Genomic DNA, 17315 nt, shown 5'->3' on the forward strand with positions numbered 1-17315 from the left:
AATTCAGCTGAGTCTCTTTCCCACAGTCCTTTTCTACTTAGCCAAAGTAACAGGCCTGAGCTGTGATTTTATCATGATTTTACCACGATTTTACCCTTTGTAAGATTTTACCTATATGCAACACCTTCAGGTTAAAATGCCAACCGAATTAATCAAATTTCGGAGTGTTCAGCAGAGCAGGAAAGACTGCAGAGTGCTGCTCCTGTGAAAATTAATAGAGACATTCTGGAACCCTGGCCCCATCGCATGAATGAGTCCATAACCTCAACTATCAAAAGTTCATTATATATGTAGCTTTGGGGGATTTAACAAAGCATTTCAAAGATTGGAGATTATAAGAAAAATGAAAAATAAATTAAGTATGTTCATTACAGTATCATTACTTCATTTTGCCTTCAGAAACTGGCACGTACAGTTTGGCTGAACAGACATAGAACAATTTATTTTGATCAGTATGAAGTACAATGCATTTTACCCTGCTCCTCTTACTCTTTCCATGGCTCAGGTGTCATGGGGTATGATTAATGTACATGCTTTACATGGAGTAATTTACAGGAGTAATTTTTACTTTTATAACCCCTCTCATAGCTATATAAAAAGGCAGTATCTACCCTAGATGAGATCTCCCTTGTGTTAGAGAAACCACACACATATGCACTTTTTCTTTCCCTGATTTTTTTTTCTATGGTTTTAAAGGAATTAACTTTCAAGCTCCAAATTTTTGTTCTTAAGTGAATATAGGAAGAGAGCAAACGTAGAAATGAGTAATCAGCCAGAGTCTCCTACTGAACACCACCCCGATTGCTACAAACTTGGTCTTATGGGATGCACTTTAATATTGTCTCTGCAACTAGTAATTGAAGGCAACAAATACCTTATTGGCCCTACTAAGACCATTTGATGTACTAATCTAGTTTTAGGTATCCAAGTAAAAGCTGCTGGTCCCAATGTTCTATATTTTTTTGACTGGACTGTGTGCATTTAATTGGTAAAAAAAATTGAAACCAATGGATAATTTTGTGGTATGATAATATTTATACCACTAATAAAACACAGCCTTGCCTCCAAGCTGAAAATTTTCAATCATCCCTTTTCAATATGGACAAAAGTAGACTTTTTTTTAAATTATTTTTTTCCCCAAAAAAACCCTCATGCAAAATTTAATTTCTTCAGTGTTGTTTTTGTTCTCATATAGATATATATCTACAGGCTTCAAAATGCTCCATGTAAAAGTTATTTAACTTCAGAAGACTAGTGTAATAATTTCCATTGGTGTACAATAGCTGTTGCATCGGAACAATTTGGGTTATATCAACATTTACAATACTGCAGGTGTTAGACACTGACTCCTTGAAAGTACAGCAACTTTTCAGCTTTTCGCTTCACTGCTTTATATCTAATGGATTGCAACATGACACTGCGCCTGACTAAGACTGCTTTCTCTGCCATTTTCTGATTTTGACTGGGATCTGTATTTCAAGGCGTAATAAGTAAAAGCAGCTTTTCTTTTTAGCCGTCCCGCTGACATAAGGACATCGCTGATAAATCGAAATCAAGGCAGTTCATCTCCTTGGAAAAGCATTTCTGACTGGCTGTGTCAGTGCTGCTCCTGTGCCCTGTCAGAAGCTGCTCCACAGAGCCCTGCAGCAGCCATGGAAAGCTTTTTACTCACTGCGAGCAACCACTGAAATACCCCGAAGAACCCACATATTAACATTAGGCATATTTAAAATGGGGGAGAAAACTCAAAATCACCTAAAACTTTCAGCATCACAGTTCGCATCAAAGGAAATCCTCAGCTTGTTTTTGATCCCCTGCTGCTGCTTCTTTACAGCAACCTTTGCAATTCAAGGCGTCTACCCAGAGGAGGGTTAAGACAGTAGGATATTTAGACCACAACATAAACAGAGGGGCTTGTATATTTTCTTACCATATGAGTGGTTGTATTTTTTCATGCTACCGGCGTGTTTAATCTAGTCAGAAGGTATTTTCTGAGATATATGAGGAAACAATAAATAGACATTTTGTTATTATAGATATACTGACATTGTGTAGAAATAGAAATCATGATTTGGGAAGCAAGGGATATAGAAGTGAAAAATGTTTGATGGCTGACAAAGTGATTGGAAGCTGACTTGACAGCCTTCACTCCTGATAGCCTAATCCAGTACAGCTGCTGATTCCCACAGGCTGTGCACTGAATGTAGGGGCAAATTCTTCTTCTCAAAGCCATAGAAACATTGTCACATGTTTCCTGCAAGGTGAAGTCCTCTGTGATTCTTGTGGCCAAGGCAGTATCCATCCACCAGGACACTGCTCTGGAGCCTCCAGGGTTTTCCTTCTGCCCTGGCTACTGTGCACAGCTCATGCACAAGAAAAGCACATCTTGGTGATGAACTTCCTCCACACAAAGGGGCTCTTTGTTGGCATTAGGTGAGCAGAGCTGGGCTCTGCAGCAGTCATGCTGCCCTCCTGGGGTTTACCAGTGCCAAGGGAAAAGGACAGACTGGAAAAGGACTGACAGAGGTTCGTGTTCGTTTTCCAGACAGTCCCAGGATGGGCACTTCTGCCAGCCTGCACGCGGAGCCACAGCCAAGGCTGTCACCTGCAGCTGGTGATAAACTGCAGCGTTTATACACGTGTGTAAGCACACAAGATAAAAATACACATGGCAGCACCCACAGCACAGGTGATAACACACAGCCTGAAAATTATCCAGCACGAAGAAAAAGGACACCTGACACAGGTTTTGTTCAAAGCAGGCTTAAGCAAGGCAATAAGGCTTAAGCATGCATAGGAGGGAGCAGAGAGAGATATGATGAGCTAGCATGGCTGTGAGAGTGGAAGCAGGGAATATAACATGCATTTAAAAGGAGCTTATTTGTTTTCATGTCTTTAAGGAATGCTGTCAGTCTCTATGCTCTTCAGACACAGATAGCAAATGAGTTTTTCCAGAAAGTGAGTATGATCTTAACAGCATCTGACTGCACATGTGAACATTTTCTGAGTACAATGATGTTTCTATTGCTTTTTTATATAAAGCATCATCGGAAAGAGTACTCCATGACAGAGTATTTACTGCAAAAGCAGAACAGAAAAAGTGATTGAAGGAGGAAACCTGTCTTATTTCAGCACTGTAAACATGGAGCTGGCTGTTTGCATCCGGCTTGAAAGCTGAGATCTTGCACTCAGCACTCTTCCCATGGCATCAATTTCCAGAGCGTGAAGAGGGGTCTCAGAGTGGCTGCTGAATCCCCAGGCAGCAGCAGCCTCTGGGCTGTCATGACAACCACAGGGCTATGGCCATGGGCTCTGGGTGCTTGCACACACCGTATGGCTGTTGGATTTGTGACTAATTCCTTACCATCAGCTGACTCTTGCCTTCTTCCAACGCTTTTTCCGGTCCAGAAAACACAGGAAGTAATTTCTACCAGGCAGCTCATTTGTATTGCTGACTTAATGGTACTTTTCTGGCTAGTGAAACCACATTATTTTACACCATTTTATGAATGGCCTAAAAATGATATACCATCTTTTGTCTCTTTAATTTCAGTAGTGGCCTCTAAACAATTTCTTTTCTAGGCTCAGGACATTCTTGATTGCTCCAGCAGTGACAGAGAACATGAACAGCCATATCCCAAGAACATCAGCATCTCAGTGCGGTATGACTGCACTACAAATTATTTTTGGACTTATGCTGTGGCTGTTTAGGGGAAGAGACCCTCCATCTCCACCACAGTACCTTCATAAAGCTTTATCAGCAGAGCTTTTCCAGAGGGTGGACAACCTAGGTAATCTCTGCTGTTTTAATCATTCACCTTTGTCAAGCATTTCTTGCTTTGATAAGCTTTCGGTTTAATTTTTGGGTAGAATAATTCATATTCAGAGTGGTGGTAGCAGAAAGTATCCAAACAGGATAAATGCTGGTCCTTACTTGCCACAATATCCTGCAGTTTAACGGCGCTGCGGTTTGCTCAATTAGAGAGAGGGGAGTGAAGAGCTCTGTAGTCCTCCAGTGGCACACCAGGGGAGTGAGCAGCCCCTGCTCACCCAGTCCACATCTCAGCATTGCTGGGACCAGCACCGAACTGCACCGGGCCCCACCGGGCAGTGCCAACTCTCCCTTTGTGTGAAACCCTCTGGGCAGCTGCAGCGGCGGCGGCCCTGCACAGACTCTGGGCAGCTCTAGGTCTCCCTCTCCAGGAGCAAGGCTGATGGAAAGGCGGCTGCTGAGGCTGATCATCAGGTCCTTCATTTGCTAGCTTCTTCAGAATGTAAGATTGTGAATTCACCACTGAATAAAATCCTTCTTATTGCACTCACACAACTGTTATGTGTTTGAGCTTTCAGGTTAAGAAGTTGGAGAACAAAGCATAGTGAGGAAATACTTAAGAGACAATCTCCTGGGCCTTCAGAGCAAAGGGACTTCCTCTGACTCTGCAGTAACTCATTTATTAGCTGCTGGGAAACAGCAATAATAACAAGCATGTGTCTGTATTTATCAGAACTTGTCCCTTTCCCCCGAAGTGAGGCTGGCACTTCTGCAAAGCCACGCAGAGGCTCAGCGGGCCCGTGAGGGACTGGCAGCCTCCACGCAGCAATGGGAGCTCTGCCAAAGGTACTGCTACCTGTAGCAGCACCAGTTTACTTAAATTTAATAGGGTGGCAACTTGAAATACTAATAACAAGTATTCCATTAGACATGGTTTTTATGGCCACTTGATTTCCATGCGAAGTGTGTACTTTGACTCTTGAGCCTATAGCGACGTCCCCTTCCTCCTCAGGTGATGGCGCTCACATTTCCCCTTAGCTGCATGCCTTTAGCTAGCAGTCACCTGGTTTTCAGAAAACCCCGACCCCGGCCATCAGCAGCTGGGGTGCTCTGTCTCATTGCTCCTCACCCACATTCCTGTTAGTTCAAGGGCCCGAGCGCACAGGCTCTCAGGCACAGCAGAAATCTCTTGCAGGACAGCAAGACCAATGTGCTCCATCCCTCAACAAGATTACACGTGTAGCCTGAATTGCCCAGAAGCCTTTTCACATTCGGGACCAGGTGTCGTGTTGAGAAATGACGCTGCGAGGAGGAAGACGAGAGATGCGCGGGCATGGAGATTACTTGGGTGAGAAGGCTGGAAGGAGCGGAACCCCGGGACGGCCGAGGGGACAGATGAGGGGACAGCCGAGCGGACAGCCGTGGGGACAGATGAGGGGACAGCCGAGCGGACAGCCGTGGGGACAGATGAGGGGACAGCCGGGGGGACAGATGAGGGGACAGCCGAGCGGACAGCCCGGGGGACAGCCGGGGGGACAGATGAGGGGACAGCCGAGCGGACAGCCGTGGGGACAGATGAGGGGACAGCCGAGCGGACAGCCGTGGGGACAGATGAGGGGACAGCCGGGGGGACAGATGAGGGGACAGCCGAGCGGACAGCCCGGGGGACAGCCGGGGGGACAGATGAGGGGACAGCCGAGCGGACAGCCCGGGGGACAGCCGTGGGGACAGATGAGGGGACAGCCGGGGGGACAGATGAGGGGACAGCCCGGGGGACAGCCGAGCGGACAGCCGTGGGGACAGATGAGGGGACAGCCGGGGGGACAGATGAGGGGACAGCCGAGCGGACAGCCCGGGGGACAGCCGGGGGGACAGATGAGGGGACAGCCGGGGGGACAGATGAGGGGACAGCCCGGGGGGCAGCCGTGGGGACAGCCGTGGGGACAGATGAGGGGCCAGCCGAGCCGAGGGCCGGGCCCGCCGCTCCCGGTGCCCGGTGCCCGTGTCGCCACCTGCCGGCCCCGGAGCCCCGCGTCAGCCCGGGCAGAGACCCCGGCCTCTCCCGGACCTTCCTGCTGCCCCTGTGCCTTGTGCACTTCACAGACTCTCTTACGCTGTTTCCAGTTTTCCAGACTCCTACTGCTGGTATAACCCCAGCACTCGCATGACATCCAGTATGTTTTATCCGACTTTGTAAGGTAAACATTAATATCACATAACCGGAGACTTTGGGAAAAAATACAGCTGAGAGAAGTGGCAATCACTTCTTTTTCTTGGCAAGAGCTTGTTTCAGGAGTAATCCCTCCAGTTTTTGGCTGTGCCAATAGTGTTGTGGCATATATACTGTATACATGTCTGCAGTCTTGATTTTCCTACTTGTCCAGATTAAAGGACTAACCCGAGATCGCACCTGCTCCCTCCTGTCTGAACATCAAGTTTTATTTTACATAGAAAAAATGAACAGCAACAGGACAGGAACGGTGCTTCAGCTATAAAATTGGGACACAAAATTTTAAGCATTGCAGACTCAACAACAGAGAGACGCCCTCATGCTCCATAATGCAGTTACATTCTGAACATCTTATTGTAATTGGAGTAGTTCATAATTCCAGGCACAACAAAAATCTGCAAAATTCCCACATAATGTAGTATGAGACTAAGTACCAAGTTAAATTGTTGTTTCTTCAAGGATATTTTCCAAAATATATCTATCTACTAAAGGATATCATCCTGCTTCAAGTTTTTTTCATTTATCTATGCCCAGAATGGAAAAAGCAGAAACTCAGAGTATGTTAACCAGATTAAACTGAAGGGGTAATGCGATAGTAGGTGAACTTTATTGTTCGTAAATGAGAAATCATTCATTCGCCCTTGGGACACCTAGACCTGACAGGGTCTCTCTCCTATGGAAGGCCTTCAAAAACACCTCTTTTCATTGACTGTGTAGCATATACCCAAACCATTCAGTCTGGGAATTGAGGAAGAAGTGTGTCTCACAGGCTGAAATCAACAGGCTGCTTTTAGGACAAGGTACATTGTGTATCCATAGCTCAGTTCAGATCATGTAATTATTTAGGTTGGAAAAGATCTCTAAGATCACTGAGCTCACCTGCTAACCCAGCACTGCTAGGTCCATCACTAAGCCATGTCTTTATATACCTCCAGGGATGGTAACTCAACCACTTCCCCAGGCAGTTCCCCTGTTCCCCTGTTCCACTGCCTGACAACACTTGAGGTGAAGAAACTCTTCTTAGTACCCAGCCTAAATCTTCCCAGTATAACTTGAAAAATTTTCCCTCATCCTATCATTTATTTGGGAGACTGACTTTTACCTCACTACAACCACCTTTCAGGTAGTTGTAGAGTGATAATGTCTCCCCTGAGCCTCCTTTTCTGCAGGCTGAGCAACCCCAGCTCCCTCAGCAGTTCCTCCTGTGACTTACTCTCTAGACCCTTCAAGGGCTCCATTGCCCTTCTCTGGACACACTCCAGCACCTCAATGCCTCAATGTTTTCTGCAAAAAGGGAACTGTAAAGAAGGCTAGAATACACTTCTGGTAATACAGATAAACAATGTCAAAACTAGAGGCTGGGTTGTTAGCCCCTGAGTGAACCTGGTGAACAGTTACTTTTCTGCATTTTTTATCATGTTATGTTAATGCAATTAATATGCACAAAGAGTAGATACTGATCAACTGCTCTCAGAAGAGGCTAATTTTTTTTTCTGCCATCAGCAACTGAGTTTGTCAAGGTCATGAATCATCTCATTTTTCAGCAATGACTGAGTTCAGAATGTGAGCAAACCAGCCTCCATCTACTGGTTAATAGTTAACAGTTTATTTCAAGTGCCTGATAAATTCGGGGCAAGATCTCCTGAAAACATGTGAGGGCTCAGAGTTAATATTTATCTTAGCAGGATGAAAATATAAACCACTTATTTCTGTAGCCACTTGTGATTTGTTTTCATTTCCTGTATGAAACAAATGGGGCACAAGCAGCCACATGTCTTGCCAGGGAGACAATAAAAGAGCTGATCAGAGAAGTGTCTCTCAGAAACAGAAGACCAGAGAGGGGGAAGCTACAAGGACCAGAATCATAATTTACCACCACTAATCAGGTAGCTTAAGACCAAACATCTACCTACCTAAGTTTTGATCAAGTTATGCAGATTTTGCAAAAACTTTTCCTGTCTAAAATCTCTAACTACTATCTCTATGTTTCTTTGCTCAAATCCAGCATATATTATACTGCTTCTGAAATCCACGTGACTTAATTTTTTTCCCATTTCAACTACCCGATCATGACAATATAAGCTTTATGATCTTTCCAGCTGGGAAGCAAGAGAGCACTTACAGCTTGAAAAATCAATCCTTGGACAGTTGTTAGACTCCATATGGGTCATGTGGGTACAGTAGCTTTATACTAGAGGAGGTGGCAGGCCAGAACCTGGGAGACCTTGCAGCCCCTTACTACAGTCTCCTCCTACACTAACTGCCTCAAATTCTTCAGTGTCCCACAGAAGCTGTCATTTTTATCTCCTGAAATGCCACACCTGTTAAGTAAATGCTTTAAGGCAAGCTGGCCCAAGTTTCAGTTTTTGATTATATGTAACTTCAGCAGCTTGGGGGCTGCTTCATAAAACCATTCCATTCATAGAGGTGAGAAAGGCTCAAGTGGGAAACACAGCAAGCGTACAGGAACTCTTTCCAGGTAAATGCTGCTCAGAATTAGCAGCTTTGAGACTTTCTGATTTTCATTACTCTAATCTGGTTTATTTTTATTTTGTTTCTTTGTTTTTTAACTTTTGACCTCCACAAGGCAAGAAATTCTGCAATGTACTAATCATGTAATGTACTCTAATCATGGACTGAGAAGAAACAATTAGTTCCTTCCATTTTAAACCTCCTACCACAAGACTGTAATGGCTTCTCTCACTGTTGGTAATTTCCTGCTAGTTTTTCATCTTTTGTATTGGCCATTGGAGGACAGAGACGATGAGGTAAATGTTTTATCTGGAAAACAAACTCCACTTCCACTTCCTAAATTGCCTAAATTCTTCAATTTGAAAAAGTCCTTCAGTTTCAAGTTCTTGCAGCTCTTGTGCCTTCATACAAAGGTTTGTTACAGATATTTTCTCTTTCATGATCACAAAATGTACTTGCAATGAGTATAAGCACATTGTGAACTTGTGTGCCTTATACATCAAAACACAAGCTGTGACCTGAAGCTCACTGAAATGGATGAATTTTTTGCTGCTTGCTCTGAAGAACACAGCTAACAAGTGTTCATTGCAATTTTGCCATCTGTACTCAATTATTTCTTTTTGTTAGTAACCATTATCAGTGTGTCCAGAAGTTAGCTAATTTTTCACCCTAATCAAAAACTCATAACAGCATTTAAATTCAAGTCCATCCTTCTTCACAGAAGAATTTTAGCATAGGTTTCATTTCGGTATGCTTTTAACTGTTGATGGTATTCCTAAGAGCCAAGAAAATACTTCAGCACCCAGCTGAATATGCCATGGGATTAAGTCCATACTTGCCATTTCACTGAGAATGGAATTTTTTTTCTCGACTCACTGATGTCTTACAATCAGACTGGGTATTCCTATTTCTTTTTCTTTCACCCTCTTCTGTTCTTGTTTTCCATGCATATATTCTATAATGAAGGTTTGAAACAATATTTTGTAGTCTTTCTCTTCTCCTTTGGATGTAACTCCTTCTGTTTCACCTTTTAATTTCAAGCACTTTTCCCATCAGTCTAATTTGTCTATATTACATTAATTGTCACCTTTCTCCTTTTTATGATTTATGAATAGCAGTGCTGCCATGTTATTTTATAGTAATCCCATCTGAGCTTTAGAGAATTACAAGCTTCTTTATTTCACTTAAATAGGAACAAGCTTACTCCAATAATAATATCTTATGTTAACATCTCCAATATGTTCTAAAAGTTTTCTTTACTCTGTTATTTTTACTCCTTAAACAGGCTATCGTTGACAGAAGCAGATGTTTGAAGTAAATTAAATTATATCATATTATATTTGGAATGAGTTTTACCTAGCGCTTCTGTTTAAATTAGGGATTTAGATTAAATATCAGCTACCATTAATTTCTGCAATGCCCTCTATCTCACAGAAGCTGTTTTATCAGTGTCTTAAAAGGATACATAACATTCAAATTCACTGAAAAAAAGTTCATATTAGAAACTTTTTCCTTGAGTATTTTCCTTCCTTCATCCTTTAGGGTTCCAACTTTTCCCTCTTGAACAAGGCTTTCTTGTCCTAGATGTGAAGGAGGGTTAGGATACCTTATAATCAAAGCTCTGGAACCGATCAGTGATGTATGAGACCAAACACAAAACTGATTTGCTCTCATAAGCAATTCACAACTTAAGCAATGTTTTAGTGAGGTTGGCTTAAGTGAAAATGTGGTGCTGCATTTCTGCAATGTTCTGAAAATGGAAACATCATGACAATACTAATTAATACTGATAACTTAATGCCAAAGAAAGCCAATCCACAATAATATTCACCTTCCATCTGGCATTTTAAATGGAAAAAAGCAAGCAAGCAAGCAGATTTTTAAGTATTTTCAGGGCTGAAGCCAGTCCAGGAGGTACTAAACCAATTATTTCAGCAACTTGTTTTGTGAAGGGGATCCTCAGCAGCAGATTTCATTTCTAGGTGACTTCCCAGGCCCCAAGAAACACAGCAGCATCTACAGTCTGGAAAGATGTCAAAACAGCAGCAACTCGGAAGTGCCAAAAAATATACTGCTTCAGCAAACATCGCAAATTTTCACATAACAGAGACACATAGAGAATAACTATTATAGCAGGGGAAAAAAGTTTACGTTTCAGCTGCAATTACTAGACACTGTTTGTCAGAGGCAATTTAAAAGTATTTTTCCTCTTGAATTTACAGCAGAATTTTATCTACATAATTAGATTGGAGAATATTTTTTTGAGGTGACTGAAGGTCAAATTGCATCGTACTTATTTATACCTTGGCTATGAGTAGTTCCACTGATCTCGGTAAGATATCTGGAGGAGTACCCAAGGTAAGTAATGATTAAAACCTTGGTTATTAAAAAAGAAAGGGTAGAAGCAAAACAGAACAGTTTCCTAAGAGCAATCAACAGCAAATTTTTGAATGGTGAAATTGAAGATGCACTCAAAAGAAAACCACAGAAATCAATTCTCAGAAACACTGTGATGTAAAGCAACATGCTGGGGAATAGTGCACTTGATTTTAATCATAAATATATGGTTAAAGATACAGAAAAAGTAGGAAATTCTGATGGCATCATCTTTATGTAAACTCGCTACAGGATATTATGGTATGGCACTGTTTCAAGTGTAATGAGCTTGCCCTCATACTGTGTTTGAAACCATTTTAGTAAAACTTAGCATATTTTTAGTAGGCTTTAATGCCTAGATTGAATGTCTGAAACAGTGAAAGTCCAACTAACTAGCTAGCAACTAAAATCTGAAATATTCTATGGGGTTTTGTCTCTACAATTTAGAAAGCAGCCAGGGAGTCCTCTTTCATATTCCAGAAAGAAAAGACTTTCTGTTACAGAAGCAATGCAGAAAATCTTTTTTTTTTTTTTTTTTTTTTTTTTTTTTTTTTTTTTTTTTTTTCTTTCCCCTAGTTCTAAACTAGGACTAGCAGAGGACTGGAACATTTTATGCAGTAAATTTCTAATTTGAAGGCTACAAACTTGGAAAGAATTTCCAGTATTACTCTCCAAAAACATACTAGTAGAAATTTTATTTGTATATTCTAAATTCCACTTTGATCAACCTTTTTTTCTTCTTATCTTGAAGTCACACCTTCACACATGTAAGTAAATCACTACTATCTTTATCCTTCTAATTGCATTAATATTTCCTTTCTAAATAGGTTCTCTTATCCATGAATAGCTGGGGTATCTCTCATTCCAGGACCAGACGTGGCCGGATTAAACAAGACCCCCTGAAGGGGTGCAATACTTTTAGGAAAAATCATTGTGATACATTTCATTTCATAGTGACAATTTACACTTTGAAGGTCACAGTGTTGTCTTTCTGTAAGGGGATAAAAAGAGGTTAACTATTTTTTTCCTGCTAAATTCAATCAATTTTTTTTCTTGACCTTTAACATGCACCAGGAGGAGAAATCCCACTTCTCTCTACAACTGCCAGTATGGGTGGGGAGGAGTTCAAAGAGGAAGGAGAAAAGGAGATTGCAATGGCTTGTCCAGCCAAGAGGTGAAATGAAAGTGTTGAAAGAGGGCTAGAGGCAAGACAAAGCATAACTCCTGACACTGATGTGTGTCACAGCTTAGGAATGGTTCCCCAGTTTAGTGCTCCCAGTGAAACACTCTGAACCACATGCTCTGTGCTCATTCCCCTGTATCCCCTCTTTTTTCCTGCAGGGAGATGGAGAGGAGAATTGGAGGCTCAAAAGGTAAAGATCATGGGTTCAGACAAGAACAATTACTGGAAACAGCAATGACATAAAAAACTGAAGAATAACAGCAACAATATTAATAACATAGTGTCTAAGAGGCGAACAATTCACATGCGAGTGCTCACCACATAGAAACCCCTGACAACACCCCACAACGTGGCCATGCTTTGACACCAGGAAGGGACTCCTTCCCCTACCCCAGAAAATGGTGTGAGGTAGTATAGAATTACCTCCAGGGCCTAGCCATGATCCCTTCTGGATGCTGTGAAAATTAACCTTGTCCCGTCTGGAACCAGGGCAATGGGATTTTGCCCTGAGGCAAATTTGTCTGTGACACTCTTCAATGGCCTTTTCATCATGACCAGAAACAATGATGGCATGCTTAGCACCATGTGAATTTATTCATAGGGAATAGCTATGGCTACAGCCTAGAGAAATGACCTAAGGTATAATATGCAAAAGATACTTGATATGCATACACATCATTAGGAACAAGCTGGTTCAACTAAAAACAGGTCTGTTTTTAACAATTGATATGATGACAGTATCGAACTTGCAAATAAAAATTAAATTATTTCAACTGTCACAAATATGTTGGGAAAATAACTTCACATTTAAGGTCACAAGTTGCATTTCAACTTCCATGTCATTATTAGTAAACAGGATCATGATTTCTGATTTTGCCAAATCTGTACTCACATTGCCATTGTGGGTTGCTGCAGTCCATAGGATGTCTCCTAGTTACATGGGTCTGCTTATCATGGATGGGAATCTTAATGAGTTTATAAAAACTAAAGCGAATTCTGTCTTACTGCTGGTCTAACTTGTTCCATCTCCTTCAGGATGCCAGGAAGATTGTAAATCTAATGCATTTTTTATAGGCCACAGTTCTGTAACTTCTTGTAAGCATATGTGTACCTTTGTCCACATCCACACAGAGTGTCCTATTAAACTTCAGGAACATGACAGTAGGACAGCCTTGGATTCTTGTCGGCTGGTAGAGTCAGACTAGACCTTAAAATGCAGCAGTTAAAAAAAAAAAAAAAAAGTATTCTATGCAAAACTCACATTTTGTGCATTTACCATAACTTCTTGAGTTGTGATCACTTTGAATCACAGTGCTTACTTTTTGATTGAATTTCGAATTCTGTATTTCTGTGTCATTTATTGAGTATATCCACACTAAGCCCCCTGAAGCTCAGGTAAAAAAAAAAAAAAAAAAAAAAAAAAAGTTTTCTTTCATATATTAGGAAGTCTAGAAAAACTAGAACAACTGATTCCTTCATAAAGGGAAACTCATCAGACTTAGTGTAAGATCCTGGAGGGCTCAGATGATTTTGGTAAGCAGGAGAGAATCGAGCTGTCTGGTGCAGTGGGCACAGTTGGGCTGCTCCCTCCACACAGTGCCAGCAATAAAGACTAAACTAACTTCTTATTAAAGACCTGGGTGGGGAGTTCCTCCTGAGCTCCTCTTTTCATCTGCATCTCTAGCATCAGGGAAGAGTTTATTTTTGCTCACTCAGTGGCTGAATATATCTATAGCTCAGGTTGCTTCATGGTTTCCATCTGAGACCTGCTATTCAACTGCCTGTAACACAGGCAAATTCTAATTATCCAGGTCAGACTCTTCTGTGATAAGGATGTCTTGAGCTGGTTGGTTTACCATCTCATTGTCAGTGGGGTGCGAGTCAGACACTGACCAGGCAGAAGTTATACAGCAAAACACTTTTCCAATCCTGGTGAAAGAAAACATCCTACAAATGAGGTGCTCCCAAACCTGCAAGGTTTGAAGATGAGGTAGAGCAGGGACTCTTGCCAAGGGAAAGTAAAGGTCTGTCAGCAGCCAGCGCTGCTTAACTGAAGACCAAGGGGACTGTAGCTCAGTGGCTCCAACCATGGGCTGCCTCATCAGCCTCCTCTGTGACGATCACAAAACCAGCAGAAAATTACTGTCACCGCTGAGCTGATTTTTCATCAGCTCATCAAGCTCAGTTGTCATAGGGAACGGTCAAGCCAAAGCCAGTGCCAGCCTAAGAAAAATGCCAGGAAAAGGAGAGGGAGAAAGGTGTGGAACCCTAGAGAAAGCAGATTAACTTTTGATATGCAGTACAGGCAATTTCCCTCAATAAGTTCATCTAGGTTGTGGACTAACCTGTGGGGTGAAGAGAAAGAATCTAGCATATGTTAGAATAGATATGTAGACAGAGCAGTGGCAACGTGAAGAATAGCTTTTTCAGGCTACACAGCTACTCATCACGTTGCCACTGCTCTGTCTACATATTTCAGGCTTTGTAGCCTGAAAAGCACCTTGAGAGTGAGCTCTAGTTACAGCTGTCTGGAAGATGATGAGGGCAAATATTTCTGTTTAATGAGCAGGTATACTCATTTGCTCATTTAGAAGAAAGAAGTCATAAAGGAAAGCAATAAGCAGAAACAAAACCAGAAATTGCTGTGGTTCACCAAAAGGTACTTGTTTGTAACTTCTGCAGTGACCTCATGCTTCATGAAGGGGTGCAACAAAGCACTGGTGTGTCAGCACGTATTAAGGACAAGGAATAAACCTCCCTTATTGTCCTTCTCTTTGGTTCATAAAACCTTTTCTAGGATTCAGTAGGTAACTGTGATAGAGGTGGATCTAAATTATGGATTCTTCCATGTTTTAAAAGTAGGATGAGCTTGTATCACCTTCATCATTACAGTCTTACTGAGGTCACCTGTGGTACCTCCAGAAAGCACACATCAGATCATGGAGATTAAACATCCCAAAACGCAGAGACACTGACAGAGGACAAAAAGGAGGCAGACTGAGGCGCTGAACACCAGGTCCACAGCACACCTATGACATGCTGGGGGCAGCAGTTGCTAGCTGACATGACATATCCTTTCAACCACTTGCTCAGTTTGTCTCCAAAATAAGATCAGCTCAGCAAAAAACAACCCTGTTCTGTAACGAACATTTCACCTCATGTGAACTTACAAAATATTGTTAGCCTGAAGACCAAATGAGACCACAGGCAGGACTATATATATATATATATATATATATATAGGGAAGGCTGGCAAGTAAACAAAAACAGGCTCTAATTTTCTCCTGCAATACTAAGCAGCTTTCATACTGCAGGAGACTAGAAAGGTTGAGTTACCCTGACGTCAGTACAGTCATTATTGGCTCAGGTTTTTGGCTTGTGTACAAGGCTAACATTCTTACTCTTGGGGAGGTCTTACCCACAGAAGTGGGTAAGAAATTTTAATGTGTTGTCCCTCTTTGTGTCCTAATCCAAGTGTCTGAATTTCAGAACATCTGGAGAACAACCATGGTGAGCACATTGTCACACTGTCAGGAAGGCTAATGAACAACCTCATTGTAATTAAAGGTGTCCTCAGATGCTCTAAAATGAAAAACAAACACCAGACAATGTATGTAGTCCACATACATGCACTACCTAGAGAGTAAAGTATTCCATATTCCTTCCTATCAAGCAATTTGACATTCTTCATGCCCATACTGACTACTGTGGAGACCTCTTGCTATAGACGACTCAGTGATTTGGGGAAATTATCCTGCAACAAGCCGATACATCTGAGTGCTAGAGAGCAAATTACAGGCTCTTAATGTTTTCCCAAATATTTTCACATATGCTCTGTTATTATTTATATTGCATTACAGACTATCGTGAGCTATTTGACTTTAACAAGAGGTGACTTAAATTGTACGCTGTAGTTTGGAGTGCATTCATCCAAGGCGACGTTGGCAGCAATAACAAAACACGCTGTGCTCTGCCTAGTAAGTGTGTCTTCCTGAGGTCAGTGGAAGCTCAGGCTGCTGAGGACTTCACACACTTGACTCTTTAAGCACACACTTTGGACCTGTTCAGATCACCACTGTCCTAAATTCTCCCAAGGATCTGCAACAACACGCAGCACCCTCCAGTCCTGTTGCACCTGATTATTAGGGACAGATTGCTGTGAAAGAGAGATGACCCTTTAAGTAAGCAGTGAATGGGAGATGAATACTAGTGGAGTAGTGCACATCCCTGGCTGAGTGAGAGTTGTTTGCTGTGGCACCAGGTCCAAACCAGTACTGGACCAGATGAATTTGGTGCCTCGTTGAGCTAAGCTATGATTAACATACAAAATGATACATTGCCATCAGTGACGTGTTTGGTGACACTTTCATGAGAGTCCCCTGTCTTTCTGACTGCTGTTAGTTGGAAATAGACCCATTCAAATATGTGGGGATGTAGGTATGTGTTTCAAGAAACTGAGGAAAACATCTGTGAAGGAAGCGGGCTTTTCTTTTAGAGTATGTTATTAATAAAGCCTAAAATCCCAGTTGCATTTTCACCCTATGATTCAGACTGTTTTCTGTCTTAACATCTCTGCTTACTTTTAGAAACTATTGATGCTTGTTTTGAATACCAGAAAGACCTACATTTCACTATTACTTGAAAAATAATTCAAATACAGCAGAATTTTGGTAAAATTCAGAAATAATTGTTTGAAGCGCTTTAACTGCTAGGATTTGGTAACAGAAGGACTGCTGTAAATCAGTAACCGTGTTTAAGCTTTTAGGTGTTTTGTTATTCTGTGGACAGTAAAACAATTCATAAGGTAAGAGTACATAAACCCAGGATTTTTTTTACAGGTGCAGATCCTTATGGTCTAAACTCTTTGATACAAGATTCTTTTTTCTTTCTGAAATGGCATCTGCCACTTCAAAAGGGTGAAACATATTGCACATGGGTATTTGCAAGCAGTCTCCATAGAAAGAGAATTTTTGTTCTTTTTACACTTTCATACCAAGCACCCAGAAGAGACCTACTTGCTTTGCAATATGTCAGAGAAGCACTTTGATCCAATGAGCATATTTTTCCCAGCTCTGGGAGTGAGATGGGAATCCAGGCAGAAAATGGGATTCTGAGGCAAAGGCTGCACAAGCCACATAAAAATAGTGCCCCATAATTATTCAAGTGCAACAATTCCCCCCTTTAATTAGTATTGCACACAGCCCTGAATCATATCCTGTATTAATATCTTTAAGTCACTTGTAAGACCTTTTTTTACCTAACCATTTAACATACATTCTCTT

This window comes from Hirundo rustica, chromosome 2, assembly GCF_015227805.2.
Source record: "Hirundo rustica isolate bHirRus1 chromosome 2, bHirRus1.pri.v3, whole genome shotgun sequence".
NCBI classification, from domain to species: domain Eukaryota; kingdom Metazoa; phylum Chordata; class Aves; order Passeriformes; family Hirundinidae; genus Hirundo; species Hirundo rustica.